This window comes from Archocentrus centrarchus, chromosome 7 (assembly GCF_007364275.1).
Source record: "Archocentrus centrarchus isolate MPI-CPG fArcCen1 chromosome 7, fArcCen1, whole genome shotgun sequence".
Classification (NCBI taxonomy): Eukaryota; Metazoa; Chordata; class Actinopteri; order Cichliformes; family Cichlidae; genus Archocentrus; species Archocentrus centrarchus.
The window spans coordinates 6,980,787-6,992,592 of NC_044352.1; the positions used below are offsets into that span (position 1 = coordinate 6,980,787).

Consider the following 11,806-nt stretch of genomic DNA (forward strand, 5'->3'; position numbering starts at 1 on the left):
TCTGGGCCATTTTAGACGAATGATCCGTTGGCTTTTGCAAAGGTTGCAAAGGAAGAGAGTTACTTATTAAGGAAATAGAAATATGCTTAAATGTTTCATATGTATGTAGACTAACCAAGACTAACTGTTAGCTGGTTGAGGGCAGTAGATATGGAGTTGCATCGATCTCATGAAGAAGGTAAGTCTATTAAAAAATCCTGAATTATTCCTTCAAGAGAACCGGGAAAACAAGCAAACTCTAAGGAGACTTTTTTCCTCCCACAGTTCTGTTTCCAGTAATCTCTTCCTTCTTTCTATCTTCCATCTTCTTCTTCACTCATGAGAAACCAGCTCCATCCAGCTTCATCCCCTACATTATGTCAAAGCCCACAAAGCAACACTTGAGCCCAATACTTCCTACTTCCACGGCCAGCACTGTCATTAAAATCAGAGAAGCAGCCACTTTGCTGTGGGACATATTTCATATAGACACACAGAGCTGGACCACATGTCAGACCAGTCTGATCACATTATAGCCATTTTAGCACATAAACTCAGAATTAATTTCTTGCTCTGCAGGATATGGTCTGCTTCAGATATGTTCTGACTGCTAGTTTAGGCAAGGGCAGAGCACACAGGAAGCAGGACAAATGACAACCGCTTGTTAGCTGTGAATTACCTACACTATCCTCTCACCAGTGCAAATTGGATACTGCACAGATAGGGACCTAAAATGTTAAAGTCCAATCCAATTGCAACAGACATTTGCATTCTTGCATTTGCATTCTTGCATGCAACTCCAACAGTTTACCTGTGCTTGTGACTGATTTTATGAACTCTGTGGATGTTTTTCGATAATTACCTCAGTAAATCATGCCCTGCTATGAACCCCTCAACTCTGAGGTTCTTGAAACGTTGCTTCAATACAGTAACTTTGAATGTATCTATCCTACTGCAGAACTGGTAAATGAACTACCACCTTTCTTGCACCTGATTTGCCTGAAACCTGTGACTAACCTTCCTAGTCTGGGTGTGACAGGCCCCAGCTCAGACAGAGTGATGACATTATTGCAATTCCTGCTGCTTAGCGCATCATGTTTGTTGCAAAACAGCAACTATGTTCCAGCACATTAACTCACAGCTAGCGTTTCATAATTAACCATTTGCAGGTTTATGTTCATAAGGAGGAGATGTTAAGTGGAACACTGCAAGCAAGTGAACCTGAAAGCCTTTCAGCTGTTCTGCGTCACTGGTGAAGCATCAAAAAGAAACAGCAGCAGCTCTCAGGAGCACATCTCCTGAAAAACTATGAGATCTGAGGCATTTGTGGCATGCACAGTACTGTGACTGCATTTGAGGGACCTGAGGGTGTTCACTTGTGTTGACAGTGTGAGAGGCAGAGTGCTGTTCCTCTGTGGCATATTAAATGCCAAGAATAGACTGGTTTACTACTGTATTGTTGCAATCCGAGGTGTTTCTGCTGACAAACGTCCAGGTTGTGTTGCTTCTGGGACACACTCCAACGTCAGCCTCATATCGTGGAACTCTCATCTAAATATGGTCATTATGTGAACTGAGATTGATGAGCTGTGGTCATGTGTTCAAACAAGAAATGGAGGAGAAGGAGGAAGGGAGGAGAAGGAGGAAGATTATCCTCAAGGGCATTGAACCCCTCCACCCCCACCTCCCAACTCCATCTTTCTCCCTTACACTTAGCCTGTCTCCTTTCTCCCACTCGATCCTCTATTCTTTCTCCAATCCTTCAGACCCTGAAGAAATGGTGGAAATAAGAGATTTCATTTCCACTGATGTGTCAGGCGCGTGACACGTGAGGTGGGAAAAAAAAAAACAATGTTTTTCTAAAATACTGCTGAACTGGTAGTGAGCTCAAAGAGACTGAGAAACATTGCTGCTCAGAGACATATTTGACATGAGAAAATGGAAGGGTCCAACGATAAAAAAGATACTACAGATGCAGGATCAGAAAGCGTTTCAGTGTTCGGAAGTATCACACAGGACGAGGTTTTTCTCCTTCAGAATGTATCGCCTACAGTAAGCTCAAGTACTGTGATAGCAAACCCTTAAATTCACCTCTTCTCACCACATTTCAAAGAAGCCTTATTTGATCTTCTCAGTTCCACAGAAACTCCCATGTGCCTCATGCTTCTGTAAACTAAGGCTTTTCTAGGGCTTCTACCATTTAGCTTCTCATCTGCACAGCCAGGCAGCGAGAAATCCCTGCAGCTCTAAAATCCAAGGCCTGATCCATCCGGAGGGAACATATATAACATACTGTTTATAATGCACTGTATATACTGTACCGTTTTATACTGTGTAAAGCATGAGGAAGAGCGCTAGAAGGGCATTTTACCATCCAAGGTTTGTTGCAGCACAGTGACTGAGTTCAGTCACGGCTAAGGAATGCAAAGAGGAGGACAAGGCGAGTTTCAACTGCTCTCCTGCTCACACAGCCCAAAGCAGGAATGTATGGAGAGCAGGTAGAGACACTGTCCCTTCCTAGATGTTCAGAAGCACAGGTTGCCCTGGGCCATACATAACATCCACTCCAAAAAACTTTTCCTCTACTGCCTGTCAGGGTAAGAAAAGGCAGCATCACACAGAAATGTTTCACACAATTAAAGACCAGGAATGTGATTCAAGGTCACAACACACACTGTGGCTGTTCATCCTGCAACAAACAAAAAAAAGGCTCCACACCAGACTACTAGTTATCTTCAGAGAGCTAAATGTATGCTAAGAATGTCATCCTGCAGCTGATCATCAGCTGATATGCCTCCATTATTAGGTTGTCTTCAATGGCGAAGCTATTTAAAAAAAGAACAGCGCTATAGCCAAAGTTCTGCGCTTCTGTGCACATGCAGTATAAATAAAGCATGCTCAATCTACACTTTTTTATAACTGCTTTGGTTGGATTCAAACTGAAACTGAGACACAAAGATCCCAGTGTTGAGCCCTGCTTCCTTGGAGATAGACAAATAAAAGTATCAGAGTTGCAGACGCATTAAAATATTAAAATGTACCCATGTCACACTTCATCATCAAAACATAACTGCTGCCTGCCATGACATTTCCATAACAGATTGGAGGGCGAGCCCCCCCCCCCCCCCCCCCCCCCCCCCCCCCCCCCCCCCCCCCCCCACATTGAAGCGATTTCCTCCATCTCTTTTAAACCAACCCTTTGTTCAGAAGCCCCTGATTTCAATATTCAAATGTAACTCTGTGGGGTGGCGAAGCAGAGCCTGAGACGCAGGTTGCGGGGCAATCAGTGAAGAGCAGCGAGTTGGTGGTGCAGTTGGAGGTTTCATATGCTACAGAGGGGTTGGGTTACAAAGCTTCTGAGAGAGATCTAGACTCTCATCATGACGGCAGGGGTGATACCAGAGGTCAGAGCCTGGGGAGGAGAGGTATGGCAATCCAAAAGGTACAGAAAAGAGTGATGACTGCGGCTTATCACTTGAAGTTATGTTTCATGGTCCCAAATGTCCACAGTGAGCTACAGTAATAATTTAAGTCAGTAATTTGTGAAGATAATCTGAAATGCCGATGGATGCACAGATTTTGGCCCAAAACAGGCCATGAGCCAAACAGCCAAATTTAAAAGTGAGAAATTACATCATCTGGGAAAGTAACCACTGAGTCATCAGTATTGGTTGGCAACCACACACAGATATATTTGGATCTCATTAACTATTTCACTTGTAACAAAGATCCAACATCTGAACTGCAACCAGTTACTATTTTCATTATGAGATAATTTACCAATTATAGCAGCTGGCTCTGCAAAAAATAAAACATTGTTTAGTCAAACCAACAGCCTATGATATGACCCAATATGGCCTAATCCTTTTTGCTGCATCTGAGTCATCTGAGTAATTACACAACAGTTGTGAGCACAGTAACACTTCATTCAAGCAAATTTGTCTTCTTCCAGATTTTGCTTTTCATTGCCCGACACGACTCACTGAGAGGATCACAAATCATATTGAGCACCCTCATCCCTTAGTTCAGCTTTGCTCCAAAAATTTCACGCGCACTCCTGTTATCGGATTTTGGTGAGATTATAAGATTTGCCTGGGCCAGAGGTTGACTATGACATGGTCTGTATTCCCTGCCGGTACATGATCTGTGCAAAAACTCCCATGTCGACACACACGGCAGTGATTCTCAGAGGATGGAGAGCCTCACGTTTCAGGGGAGGGGAGAGCAGCATGCGCTCTTCCCAGCATCTCATCAGCCTGACCAGGCTCGCACAGCTGCGCCTACACAAAGCTACACAGAGAGGCATCTTTCTAAATGCCAAAGACGCTTTTCCTGTCACAAGAAATGTGCATGGACTGATGGGAATGAGGGTGTGAGAGTGATCGCTTTTCCAACAGTGGCAACAGTGGGTGGATTGAGTGAAGATGCGTGGCCTGTGTCACCCCGGCTCATTCCCAGAGCACAGGGACAGGAAGTGGCCAATGATCCTGGGAGGATACAAACCCTCCTCTGTGTGTCTGTATCAAACCACTATCAGATACTTCATTCAGATGGCCAGCAAGCACAGGCCCCTCTGAGTGAGGGCTTGAAGGGATATGTCAGAGCACTTCAGTTCTTCATCTTTATTATTCAAGTGCTTTTACTGGGAGCAATGGACAGCTTTGTGGCTTCATGTTTTATTGGTGTATCCACGGTAAACCGCATTTCCTCTGCAGACACTAATTTAAGCAGTGACACAAGATACAGTAGATAAGAAAGTAGAATTGCCAGAGAAGTGAAAGGTACAACCTTTAGATTAAAAACTAGCACACTGATGTATAAAGCCTAAACAGAGACAGACAACATGTGACGGGGTGGGAGAGATGGAAGAAAGGGAGAACAGGTGGCACTGGCATTCCCCTGCTCATCCGAATGCCCTTGAAAGTAGCTGGGCACTAATTAGCAACAAATCTGGGCCAGAGCAACAGAAGTTTAGTATCTGCAACATAAAAAATTCAAAGGCTTTTGTCAGTAGGAAGCCATCACAAATTTCATGCCCCCTTTTCAAGTTTACAGTCTTTCCTGCTCTCTTTCTTTTTGGAGTGCATCACATATCTCACTGGCAAACTGAAGGGGGGGGGGGGGGGGGGGGGGGGGGGGGGGGGGGGGGGGGGGGGGGGGGGGGGGGGGGGGGGGGGTTGATGCTGGCATCAGACAAGTGTTTTGTTTGTTAAGTACTCGAAAGCCAAAGGGGAATCGTATGTTGTTTTAACAAAGCACAGGCGCACTACTACTCCTACTACTACTAAAGCCCCAGCTCATTTAGATTCATCCTCTATTCTGCTATTTCTGAGCACTTCTTTCATTTCTGGCTCTCTGGACTATCCGTTATAGTTCTTCTTCTTCTTTTTAGTTTGAGGCCTATGCCTACACCAACATTTAGAGAGTAAAAAAATCTGGATGTCAAGAGATTCTAGTTTTCTTCACACAAACTACAGTGCTTAACAAATTCAGTAGATCATCTGTCATAAAAACAGGAAAGCAGAAATATTTTAGAAATCTGTCAAAAACTGGTTTGAAACTAAAAAATATATTATTATTTATTATGCAAATAACAAACTGAATTCATGTTTTTATACCCAAATTTGAGCCGGCACACTGGCCTTCTCTGAGAATTAATCAAGCATAACATTCAACCACTAAAACTATTATCTGTTCAAAAATAATAATGTGCTTTCCTGTTTTGTTTTTTTTTCCCTGATTTTTTTGCTAAATGGTAAATTTGAAACTTCATGAATAACAATTAGATTTTAGGATTAAAAATATAATTTTGATTAAAGAGTTTGTGTATGCTGGTGGATTATCCATTACAGAAACATAAAAACGTGATTTGTGTAATTACCAGTATTGTTAATTTAGAGCAGCTGTGGATTAAACCTTACATTGGTTGGCGGTCTAATAAATTTGTTAAGCACTATACTGTATGTATGTTACAGTTACATTGAAACGGCAAAATGATGCACTTGTGCTCTTCTACGGTTTTCATAACTTCAAATATTGCACAGCATATAGAGCTGATTTAGATTTAGATTATTATTATTAACTCTGGTTTGGTTTGCAGTGACTGATATTTAGAAATAAAAGTGAGGGGATTGTCCACTTGTAAATCGATTATGGATGGCCCCATTCTGCTGGATAGATAAAAATATTAAAAATTAAAAATAAAATGTTAAAAATCAGTGCTGAGATATATTCCGGCGACCTGCTAAATATATAAGCCGATGTGTGGGTTAAACTAATATAAATGCCAGTACTGATATCAGTTGGCCTCTATTTAGAATATCAGAAACAACTACAGTATGTCCAAACTGAGATTAGTTAACTTTCTCCTGAAGCTCTCTGTGTGTGTGTGCTTATTACTTTTTGATATTTAACATTAGGCGTAGCACCACAAATAAATGTACAGGAAAGGCGAATCCTTTTAAAAATCTAATTACAGTATGTCCTCAGAGCTCAATGCCAATTAATCCTCATCTGACCTAAAGGAAAGTGGGACATGAGCTAGATCAAATGATGAACTCAGCAAACTGCCAGCTAGAGTGAAAGCTGTTTAATGCCACTGCTCACTTTGCTTCAGTGCAGTTAAAGGCAGAGACAAACACACACATCACCATCAAAATGCTTTGCTGGAACTCCTGAGAAGCAGTTTCTCCCTGCAGACCACCCTAAATGGTTCTCCTTCCTTTTCTATGAATAGGTGCACAAAGGCAATTTTTGAAAGTGGAAGCAACTTGTCTTAAAGCCGCTGATTCTCCAGGGCTGGATAGCTGCGGAAACAAGCAGTTCATTGATGCCAGGCGCAGTGCATCACCCTGACAGACAAACCACTCCAGTATAAGAGGGAACAAAGCAGCCAGTCCACATCCACGTTGCCAATTAGCAGGAATTTCAGCCTTAAGAGCCAATTTCCACTAGTCTCATTGGAGTTGACATAAACATCTACGGCTTCCACTGGAAGACATTCATGGGATTCCAAGGAGCATTAGGTCCCCTCTGCGGAGCCTGAAATCTGGCAGTTAGAAACTACAATGGACCATCATGCACCACTTTCAAAAAGACTTCTCACTCACTGGTTGCAGGAAGCAAGTGAAAATGGTAACATTTGACCCGGCTTTACAGCAGCTGAAAAGATTTACGAGGAGAGAGGAAAATATACGGCAGAAATAATCAGGCATGCCCTGCTTCATTTCCAGTATCAGCTCGTACTGGACCAACTTATACTGAACACGTGGGAAATAATATGCTTTTCCTGCCTGCTGCCAAGCATCTTAATGCTTTCAGGAAAAGACAAAACAGACACACACACACACACACACACACACACGCACACACACACACACACACGCACACACACACACACACACACACACACACACACACACACACACACACACACACACACACACACACAAACAAAACCCCACTAGAGAATCTGTGGAGGATTAGTCTAATGCACTACTGATAATCAAATGTAACATCAATGTATTTGTTTTCATTCATTGATTTTGGTCCTGTAGGGCATTTTCTTACAGATTGCACAGATTTTTTTTATTGCCACTTAATCAATACTGGATAGGTATTACAAATCATCAAAAAGAATTATGGGTATCCTCAGGAGATTAAAAAAAAACACATGTAAAAACAAAGTAGGGTCAGAAGGTGTGGTCACTGAACTTTGGGCCACGCCCACCAAAATCTGCTTACACTCTCAAGTCTACTTAAACCATATAAAGATACATCAAGATGTCCTATTTTAGTTCCTATCAAAAAAATGTATTGACATTCCAGTGTGTAATGTACAAAATGTATATCTGAATGAATATCTTTTGCTAAATATGAAGCAAGAACAAGAACAAGAACAGTTTCTTCGCCAGAGCAATCACCACCCTGAACTCACACACTCACCCACTGTAACTGTGCAATATTATATTATTCATACTGAACAATATCTGACATTCCTATATTGTGTAATATCCAGTATTCATTCACTAGTGCAATATTCATTCACCAAGTGCAATATTCATCATCTTCATTATTATATGTATACACATATTTACTTTTCTTACAATGTACAGATGCACCAATGTATGTATATATTTTTATACATTCTATTTTTTGTATATTTTACACATTGTTTATTTCTGTATATCTCTTGATTATATTGATCATACTAGATTATAATATTTTTATTTTAGAGAGTTTGATTTTCTGTTACATGGCACTGAACAGGAGTGGCCCTCCAATCTCATTGTACATCCTGTATAATGACAATAAAGGCATTCTATTCTTCTATTCTATTCTAAATAGCCTCAATTGCACAAAATGTCATAGGATCTGTTAGTTTTTTCTTAAAAATACCATTTAAACACTTTGTAACATGAATTACAAATTCAGGAAAGGGTAATCCCGGAATAGGAAGTGATGCAACAAAACTGTATATGTTAAAACAAGGAAGACCAACAGTTTCTGCTAATGAGTAGCTGGTGTAATTACAGTGCAGTTACACGTACAAAATGCAGATTTAAAAAAAAAAAAAGAGTAAAAAAGGCCCCAGAAAAGTTTTAAACATATTCTTATGGAATGTGCTTTTTTTTTTTGATAGAAACTAAAATAGGACATATTGATGTATCTTTATATGGTTTAAGTAGACTTGAGAGTGTAAGCAGATTTTTTGTTGGGCGTGGCCTGAAGTTCAGTGACCACACCCTCTCACTTGACTTTGAGGATCAATCTTTCTGATCTCCTGAGGGTACCTGAAGGTCCCACAATTTTTTTTTAATTATGATTTTTTTTTTTTTTTTTGCCAGTTGCATAGATAACCCAGCTCTTCAATCAGATTCTAGATAATTAGGGGTAAGGGTACTCTGAGGGTTAAATGCAAATGAGGCGTAAAATTTTATTTTCCTATCACCTAGCACCATTATCATGTAATATAATCAGATTTGGAGATGGTGACTTCACAAGTTTTCCTGATTTCATGCTGTTCTTATCTGGAGCTACTCTTTAAACACCACGGATGTCACTTTGAAATATGTTTCCGGAGAAATGTTTGAGATTTCATGAGGACTACAGTGAGGGGAAAAATAAAAACAAGAGGAATGGTTATAAACAATATTTCAACCTAAGGCACATCAAAAAGCTGCGACAGCACACTGCAGCAGTGGTACCGCTCGTTTAAGCGCGTGTGTGCGCATATGGAGAGCAGAAGGGCTGTGCCAGCTGCCGTATCTCAACAGGCATGATAACAAACATGCCACACAGTGACGTCTTGCAGAAACTGAGACCAATATTTAAGTGCGTATGAGAAAATCTTGTCTAGACACTAAATCAGTTTTAATTTTTGACACAAATGAGAAAGGCTAGGTTAGCAGATTTGTGGGATGATCCTGGATCAGCAGTCTGGCCGAAAGAGTCTGAACTGCTGTGTACAGTATATACAAGCCAATGACTGGTCACAGTGTTAAACATTATGGAGGACTGAAACTACACCTTCAAGGGACTGGCTTTCTACGATATATTACAAATTGCACAATAACTTTTCAGTTATTAGGTAATACACCAGAGTTGTGTCAATATTTGGAGCTTTGAGTCATGTTGAGTGGGAGAGATTAATCCTAAGCATATGACGGTCATGTCTTTAAACTGTGTGGGGAAATCTGTGTCATTAAGCGTGAACAAGGAAAACCCACATTTCTTCTTTCACTTTTAACACAAATCAAATCAACTAGAGCAGGTAGCCCGTAAAAACAGGGTGGCCAAGTTTCACTTGCGAAAGCTGGCTCTCAGGTGGCCATAGCTGTAAAAATCAAGGATGTGCAACTAAAAGATGTGGTGTGAGTGTTTCCTGAAGTGACCAACAGGGACTCCTTACAGCACGTGCTGTTAAGTTATTCCAGAAAAGCTGTGACGATTTACTTTCAGACTGGTTGTTTTCATTTATTACTACTATAACTTGGCACTGTCGCCAAGTGCTTGCTCATAGGGGGTCGTTTTGACTGTTGGGTTTTCTCTGTATTATTGTAGGGTCTTTACCCGCAATACAAAGCGCCTTGAGGCGACTGTTTGTTGTGATTTGGCGCTATATAAATAAAATTCAACTGAATTGAATTAAATTGAAAATTGAATTGAATAACTACCAGCTGCTGATCACCATTTTTAAAAAAGGATCTGTTTGCAACAATCTACACACAGAACAAGACGTTACGCGCAAATTTATATTACAATGTTTTTTTTAAAAAAGGCCTAAAAGTCTGCTTTTTGTCCTTACTTGTTTCAAGCGCCGTTGCGCACCGACCGCTCATTCATTTTTTATTAACCCCTGTCTGTCCGCCTGTCAAGCCACTAACACAACAAGTTGGCTCTACTCACCGTGAAGCGCAGGCTACCGGAGATTTAACGGCGTCGCTCTTCTGTCGATCAGACCGGCGGATTTCGCATCAAAGCATTAATGAACTGATCAGAGAAACTAAAAAGCTCTCAGATTCCTGAAACTGGGGCTTGGAGAAGATGGGCAGCTGAAGAGAGAGTCGGTGCCAAAGCGATGAGGAGGGATCCCATTCAACTGGAGGGACGGCCCGGTGAAGTCATGACGGGGAAAGCCTCTCTGAAGCTATGAAAGCATTTTTCATTCACGCGATCTAAATGAAGAAGTACCGGAATGCCTCTGCATTTAAAGCCCGAGCTTTACGCGTAACAGACACCGACAAGCCGCGGCGACGCTAAGCAAAAACACCAAATCATGACCAAAACACTGGGATGTGCTTGAGGCAAGGAGGGGAGGAGACATCGCCGCATTGTGGAAGCTCCGATTGGTGGGATGGTTTTTGCGCTGTTGGTTTGTCTGATTTGCTTGAATGGCGTGTCATGGAAGCCCCTCCTCACCTGAGAGTGCAGGTTCAAACGTGGTTCTTTGTAGAGTTACTCACACGGCTCTTGTCGGTTAAGGCTGTTTAGCCTATGACACATGAACGGTTAGATTTTCCGATGTGAGCCAACTTCACATCAACATTAAATCATAAACTGAACACCAAACAGTGCTGAATTTCCCACTTGAAGTATCAAAGGCTGACCTAAAAATCTGGATACATTTTAGCCGTATTATTAATTAGATTACGAAAAGGGATCAAATTAATTTTAAAAAATCTGCTATTATGAAGGAATCTTTAATATTCCTGAAGTAGAGTGCGAAGTAGCCGGATTTTCTATTATTCTTTTTTGTTATGGCAAAAATCAAAGATCATGATTCCTTGTTATCCCGCTCAGTTTGATGACACAATGCTGCCACCTACTGTTCAAACGAGGCAGTATTTATAAATCAAAGTAGCTGCAGAATCTTTTGTCAACTTTGCAGACGAAGAAGTACTTCAGTTTACTTGCACACAAGTACTAATAATACCACTGTGATACAGATATATATTAAAAAACGTGCATTTAGTGTACTTAGCAAAAGCAATAGTTCTCATTGTGTAGCCACATTAAGTTACATTTCTTATGCGAGACAGTTCTAGATTTTTGTCAGCATGTTATAGTATGACATGAGGTTTAATATTGTAGATGAACGAGGTGGAGGTAATTTTACTTAAACCTATTTTATACACTTACCAAGCACTTTTTTAGAACCACCTTAGCAATCTAGTGTAATAGAATACAAGACTCTGCCAAGCAAAAGCTTTTATATGGTTTCAACTTTTATATAAGAACTCATATTATGATTCAACCCACCAACATCAACCACTGCAGAATTACCACTGTTATCACAACAGCCGTCCATTCCAACCATTCTCTTCCG

General features: G+C 41.0%; 1 protein-coding gene across 3 annotated transcripts in view; it reads right to left on the reverse strand.

Annotated features, from left to right (window-relative positions):
• Positions 1-10,763, reverse strand: part of src (v-src avian sarcoma (Schmidt-Ruppin A-2) viral oncogene homolog) — a 30,586-nt gene extending 19,823 nt beyond the window's left edge. For all 3 annotated transcript variants that reach the window (XM_030733033.1, XM_030733031.1, XM_030733030.1), the window contains exon 1: positions 10,387-10,763. The gene's annotated coding sequence lies outside the window, so the exon portion shown is untranslated. The remainder of the gene's footprint in view (positions 1-10,386) is intronic.
• Positions 10,764-11,806: the final 1,043 nt, after the last annotated feature.